Source organism: Coenobita brevimanus, chromosome 6 (genome assembly GCF_032717465.1).
Source record: "Coenobita brevimanus isolate Jiangsu-jjx chromosome 6, ASM3271746v2, whole genome shotgun sequence".
NCBI lineage: Eukaryota > Metazoa > Arthropoda > Malacostraca > Decapoda > Coenobitidae > Coenobita > Coenobita brevimanus.
In genome coordinates, this window is record NC_136959.1 from 50,185,527 (window position 1) to 50,193,304 (window position 7,778).

The window sequence follows — 7,778 nt, forward strand, 5'->3', positions numbered from 1 at the left end:
TATAGGTCTATTTATGTCTGTCTTTCTGTCTAGTCTTCATTAACACTTTCGCTATAAGGGGTCCTTCTACTGAAGAATCGTCTTGGAGATAGTTATAATTAAATATGTAAACTCGTAATCTAACTGGACGAGATAAGAGTATAATATGCGGTCCACCTAATTTATCTTATTGTATTTCACAGGTCTAATCTAAATCACACAAAATTTGGTGACCGTCTTCTTTATGGTCAAATGTGGGTGACAGTAGCTTCGATGCTGATTCAGTGACATCCCCACTCATCACACCCATCCCCCACCCGTCACACCCGCTCCCCCCCGTCACACCCACCCCCCTTCCGTGGCACCCATCACTCACCAGTCGCACCCATCCCCCACCCATCCCACTCACCACCCACCCGTCGCACCCATCACCCACGCATCTCACCCATTTCTCGCCATACTTCTTAGTGTTAAAGAATCCGGGTGCTTTGATTTTAATTCATTCCTGCTGTTACCACACGATTATATGCAACCCGGGAAAGGACTTGAACTGTAGGGATTTATTAAGGCTATCCTATCTAATTCGAAAAAAAAGAATGCTATAACCTAAACAAAATCGTCATGTGTTGGCAGAGATTTAATGAAGAAAAAAAAAAAATCCCAGGGCTCAGTGGGTTAAATCATTTGTTCACCAAATTTGTGTAGTTCAACTGTCGTATTATAACCTCTTAATGGCCGGGGCAACTCTAGTATTTTCTGCAAGCTACGCCAAACGAGTTATTCAGCTGATAGTGCGCCTTGAGGTTCTGTGAGTGTTAATACTGTCAATGTTGATTGTCTCATACTCGGGACAAATCTGATAATCCACTGCAGTAACGCAAAACACAATCAATTCAGCTAAGAGTGAGTCACAGCAATTGGATAGTGTTAGCCCCATCAGTCCGATTACATACCTATATGTTTATCTACCTATCTATCTATCTATATCTGTCTATGTTCCTGTCTATGTCTGTCTATCTATCTACTCGTATCTATGTATCTATCTATCTTTCTCTTTTGTCTTTTTTTTTTTTTTTTTTTTTTATTCCTGTGTCAACACGATTTCATTTACACTGAGACGTCCTTGGTAATAAAGGGATTAATGAAGGCTATATCTAACATCTCTTAGTTTGAAAAGTGTTTCCCAAACTTAATACAGTTATCTGTAGGCAACAAGAATGAACCGAAATATACGTCGTTGAACTGAAGGTATTAACATGTAGAATAAAATGAAGAGTCATTTTCATGTTTGACGATCCCTCTCGTTAGACAAGCTGTGAACAGCTTAAGGGGTAATGCCATGGGCTGTGTTTGTGATTTTAATCCTAATTTTACAAACTTTACACTTTTTTTCGGCGACATCTCGTATTTACCTGCCAATGAAGTTGCATTTGGTTTTATATTCATTCCTGTTAGTGCACATCTATAACAGTTGCTATCTGGTTTCAGTGAAATATGGTGGATATGTGATCATTGGGTGAAGGAAGAGTTGATTTAGATTTTGAGGTGAATCCGGATTCGGATGCAGAAATAAAACGCATATATTATTGGCGTCGGAGGAGCTATACCTTTTCTGAAATTATGTAACAGGGCAGACCAAGACCATAGAATGAACTGCCTCTTCCAACGACGTTGGGAGGAGATCGGTTTATAAATCATAAATTATATTGACGTGCGGAGATATGCGATCTTTCACTGCTTCTAGCTAACGATGTACTGTGCAGTTTAATCTCAGTTGCACGTATCTGAAGTGTTGTGTTCTCACTTATTAATTTCTTCCATGTTATGCTTGTTATACACTATGGTTGTATTCAGTTAAGGAGACGGTTTAACAGTGGAAGGGTGAGATGCGGTGCAGACTTCGTCCATTCTTTCACTTCCAAGGCAGATGTCTTTAGTTGAATTGTATTGCCTGGTGGTGTCAGTGTGTAGTTTTAAAAAAGTGTTGTTACCCTAATGATGCAAGTTACACACACACACACACACACACACACACACACACACACACACACACACACACACACACACACACACACACACACACACACACACACACACACACACACACACACACACACACACACACACTCACACACACACACACACACACACACACACACACACACACACACACACACACACACACACACACACACACACACACACACACACACACACACACACACACACACACACACACACACACACACACACACACACACACACACACACACACACACACACACACACACACACACACACACACACACACACACACACACACACACACACACACACACACACACACACACACACACACACACACACACACACACACACACACACACACACACACACACACACACACACACACACACACACACACACACACACACACACACACACACACACACACACACACACACACACACACACACACACACACACACACACACACACACACACACACACACACACACACACACACACACACACACACACACACACACACACACACACACACACACACACACACACACACACACACACACACACACACACACACACACACACACACACACACACACACACACACACACACACACACACACACACACACACACACACACACACACACACACACACACACACACACACACACACACACACACACACACACACACACACACACACACACACACACACACACACACACACACACACACACACACACACACACACACACACACACACACACACACACACACACACACACACACACACACACACACACACACACACAAAAGCCAATATAAACATACAAAACCTCACGTCCGCGGAGTCAGCTATACACTTGGGGTCAAGCTGCACAAGGGGTGGACGGGGAATCTAGGATTGGTCTGGGGAGTGTGTAGCAGTGTGAGAAGGGGAGGCAACAGCTGGAACGTGCATTGTGGGGTCCGTCGGTGGCTGGGGGTGGCAGGTGTTCTGAATGTGACACCCAAGTCGATATTCCCGGCCCACAGTGTAAACAGGCTGACGCGCAGGCAATCACAGGACCCCTTATCAGATGGACGTTTGCTTCATGATGCGGCTGGGGGGCGGGCTCGATGGAATTCGATCTGATCGTTATATGTTCAGTTGCCGTTTTCCTTTCTTTTCTGTTTTGCTTCTTCTCTGGTGCTTCAGAGGAATGCCTTCACACGGTGGCACTGGTGTATGCTGCGGTTATACAAATACAAAAGTCTCATATCTCCCTCTCTTTCTCCCCTAAAAGAAGATGGATTGCATCAGAAGGACGAGTTCAATCTGTAGTCCACTGGGTTCACTTCTGGATGATTCTGGGGCCACAGCGATAACAAGTAGACAACTTTCAGTGAACGCATACCTCCGCTAACACCTATACCAGACAACTCATATCACCACCAAAATTTTATCAAACCTCCTGTGGCCCATGACCCACATAATCACAAAAGTTCATTGAAGTTCATCATAAACTTATGTATATGTCTTGTGGACATACAGACAAACAAAAGTGAACACATAACCTCCTCCAGCTTTCGTCGGCGGACTTTACAACATTACGTCTATACTACGATAGCTAGACATAGGTAGGTTCGCTTAGTAGTTAAGAGGTTAATACAGGTTATAGTTTGCCCTCTAATTCTAAGTTATCTTATCCAGAGTAAACACACCAGGAGCTAGCAAGAATAAAGTATCAGTTACGTACTCAGGCTGATGGTGTTAAGTGATAGCGCTGTTGCTCCTGTAATGGTCGGGACAACTCTGGTATTCTGTTCCAACTAACCCCAGGCGTCTTTATCCGTGCATGAGAGAACGTTAATACTAGGAGTGAGTCGTTCTACCAATAAAATCATCCGCCATTTTGTAACAGGATTACATCTGCCGCTAAGTAATTCAGATACTTTTTTTTCTTTTTTCTACAGATGGCACTGTTACCATTCTCATTGTCATTACAACTGTTATTCTGTTCCATATTATACCTCTCATCGTTGGAACAACTACTGTTCTCTTCCAACTAATTCCAGTCTGTTATATACATCCGACAAAGAATCATAAAAACCTGAGAGTATTAATCACTGCCTGATCGGGACCACTTCACTACTGTATTTTATTCCAGCCAACGCCAGACGATTTTTAAAAGGTAATGGTGAGTCACAGGGACTTGGGTTTTGCCAGACCTTGATCAATCTGGTAATCATTTGTCATTTTTACTAGGATTAGGTTTAGTACCTGTAAGATCAATAAACTTTTTTTTTTTTTCAGTAATTTGTTATGTATTTAAGTTACAAGGGTCTGCTTTGCCGGTAATTGTTCAGTTGTGACAGTTTGACAGGCGCTGCCCTTACTATGATACAGTTTGCCAGTAATATGCTTGAATGCTCTCCTTAAGAGACATTATTTTATTGCTAGAAGGCAGCGGTGGCAATCGGTAAAGTGGTGGCCTACAGTCCCAGTGGACTCAGGTTCGAATCCCAACTGGGGCAGGGAACAGATTAAGGATATGAATTTCATTAAAGCAGGCTTTACTGATCCACCATAAGACCCGCCAACATGCAAAAACATCCCCGCTAATGTCATTGTACATATGCGGACAAATGTAAGAGACACCGCTGTAACTCGGGCACACAAGAATGGGTCATTTCTGGCTGAAGAGCTGCAATGGTGAGAGTGGGGGAGTGGTATCAGGTGGGTGAAAATGAGGGGAAGGTACTACTACTTCGCACTCATACCACCGTAAGTGATCAGCCAAAAATGACCTACAGTAGTTCTTCTGTACACAGGCTGAGGCAGTGTGTCTGTTTGCCTCCTTACTGGCCAAAACCAGCAAAGGGCAGGTTGGCTCTGGGCGAATCAATAACATAAGGGTTTGAGTTGAGAGTGAAGTGATGAGCGAGACAGTGGAAAGAAGCGAACATTACTGGCCTGTGGCTTTCGTTTGCTGGGGCTGAGGGGTTGGGGGGGAGAGATAATAACACTGTAACTCCTATTACTCTCCCAGCTGAGTAAAATCACCTGGCTTAAGCTGGGATAGAATACTAGAGTTACCCTGACCATGAGCTGGTTAATGGTGGCAATTTTTGTTCTGTCATGCTCCTATATGCCCTCTCAACTAAATACAATCGTGTTTCATAGGCTAGAATAAAAAATCAGAGTTGTCCTGGTCATGAGGGGATCAGTGGTAATTATACTGGCACACTCATTCTTCTATATTCCCGCTCAGCTGAGTAAAATCGTTTGCTGGAATAGAATACTTGAGTTCTCCCGACAGTGATAGGGATAATGGTGAGAATGTTGACACTCAGATTCCTATACTCACTCGTTGCTAAGTAAAATCGTCTGGCTTGGGCTGGAATTCGGTGCTAGAGTTGTCCCGACTATGAGAGGAGTAATGATAACAGTATTGACAGTCTTGTACTCACCCTTGGCTGAATAAATCCGTCTGGCGTAGGCTGGAATCCGGTGCTAGAGTTGTCCCAGCTTTGAGAGAGTTGATGTTTTCATATGAACTACAATTTTCATTATTATCTGAACTTCCTGTGTGCGTAGATGCTTTTTAGTGCGCCACAGTAACTTATACCATCATTATTGTTAGGTTTCGTAACACCTATTCCTTAGCGGTTTATTCAGCGCATTACACCTTAGTATCCTCTTGCATGCTATCGATGGGAACTGTGCCGAAATTAAAAAGGTATAAAGAACATATAAGAAAAGGTTAAGGTGTGATATGTAAAAAGAAAAAAATCGCTGAGGAAATTGAGTTGCGTAGCCTCCTGTTCCACGTAGAATACGGCACTTATAACTACCGTCTGCAGCACCACATTAATATCATCCTAACTACCACCGCTACCTCCCTAACCACCAGAACTTCCGCCACAACCATTGCAACTACCAAACTACCACCATTACCACCAGAACTAGAGCCAGACTATAATTGCCTCGATATATCTGAAATTAGTGGCCCAACCTACGGGGGAATTTGGTGGTGCATTGGTTAGCGGGTGTAGCTCGGAAATGGAAGAACTCGAGATCGATGTTCATGCTGGCAGACTCTTGGACAAAGTTTGTTTCCCTTTCGTCTTTGTTTATCCAGCAGTACAGTTGGGGACCTGGATATAACATGAACCATTGTGGGTCATATTCTAGATTAAGATAACAGCAAAAATTGTCTGTCAGCAGGCGTTCATAAAGCTTCCTTCATCGTATCAGAAGATGGAGATGGAAGCCTTCACGTACAGTATTGGCACCTATATAATTGGGTGTCTCCACTGCCTGGTTATACAGACGTCCCTCAACTCCTTCCTATTCCCCGAGGGGATGATACTGTACTGCAGAAGGACAAATGTATCCTGAAGTTCCCTGGGTTCAGATTTAGATAAACTTGGAGTTGCAAATACTGCTCCCACTACTTGTGTCTGTCGTGGATGCTGGGCCAGATAATGTTACAACAGTCATGCCGGTTAAAGCAAACGGTAACCAATTGATTGAGTATCCTTTGTTTCACTGTCATCATTACTTCACTAATGTCTTCTGTTCCCAATTATGAAATAGAAGGACATCTGAAAACTTTTAAGAACTTTTTGGACGGTAATTGCCCTCAGTTTTACGGCTGTACCCAACGCATAACCCCCGACCTCAACATAACGATAAGACAGATCTTTCATAAATTTGTACCGGTACTCTAGTTACAGTCTCTTTACCCTACCATGGTCCACATTTTCGCCCAGTTGTGGCCATTTTTACACAAATCCATAGCAGACTAGGGCAATACTACAGTTTACCTCCTCTTCACAACACGTCTTCGTGACTAGCATCATATTCTAATGCTAATACATTGTTACAGTTGAGCATTCAAGATGGAGAGGTCAGGTTTAGGTCAAGTTAGAGTAAAAGGGGGTATGATCTGGTGATAAATAATTATTAGAAACTGACGGACATTAAAGCATTTTTTTTTTCATTCATTCATTGCCAGACGCCATGTATCCCAGACAGGGTGGCCAAGGGCTTAGAGTTAATTGTTGTACAGGGAGGGGCACTAATCCTCCACCAACCCCACTTGACGTAGGGATGCCAACAGCATCTTGTGTTCCCAGGCGGTCACCCATCCAAGTACTAACCAGACCCAACGTTGCTTAACTTCGCTGATCGAACGGGAAGCGGTGTACTCAACGTGGTATGGCCGTTGGCAACAGTTAATATTTTGCTGGCTAGGATTTGTCAATTGGATGCATTTTTCTTTTTTTAGAAATTAAATTACCAAGTGTACTAGCAGCAGAGAAACGATTTCTGGTACTTTTAGTTTTGTTATAAGTCTTTGAATCCTAAGATTTCCCTAGCTGATCAGTAGTCTGATGTTAAAGAAAATGCCCCAGAGTACCAACCGCAACGAAAGGGTTAAAAGGTAGTGTAACTAATTATAGAAATGTCTGTATCGATCTAGTTTTGCCTTCAGGTGAATCTGTAGCTAGTGGCATGCCAAATGGTTCTGCGTAGCCCAGGAAACCATTTCATACGTTGGGTGGTTACCATACAAGCAAATGGAAACCGGGTTGAGGTGCTCCAAGCGGATATGGTCCATACATGTGTACAGCACAGGGGGGGTACGGGTTTATTACTTAACAGGTGCCACTCGGGGATGCGACAGGTCACACCCTAATTGTCCGAATTAAGTAGTCGAGCTTCTGGCACATACGCTCCTGATGGGACAGTACAAGATTGAATGACAGAATACATGGAAT

The 7,778-nt window shown here is 43.2% G+C and overlaps 1 non-coding gene across 1 annotated transcript; it reads right to left on the minus strand.

The window, feature by feature from the left end:
- Positions 1 to 7,108: 7,108 nt before the first annotated feature.
- Positions 7,109 to 7,227, minus strand: LOC145403241 (5S ribosomal RNA). Its single transcript, XR_013897953.1, has one exon. It is a non-coding gene; the product is annotated as a 5S ribosomal RNA (ribosomal RNA).
- Positions 7,228 to 7,778: the final 551 nt, after the last annotated feature.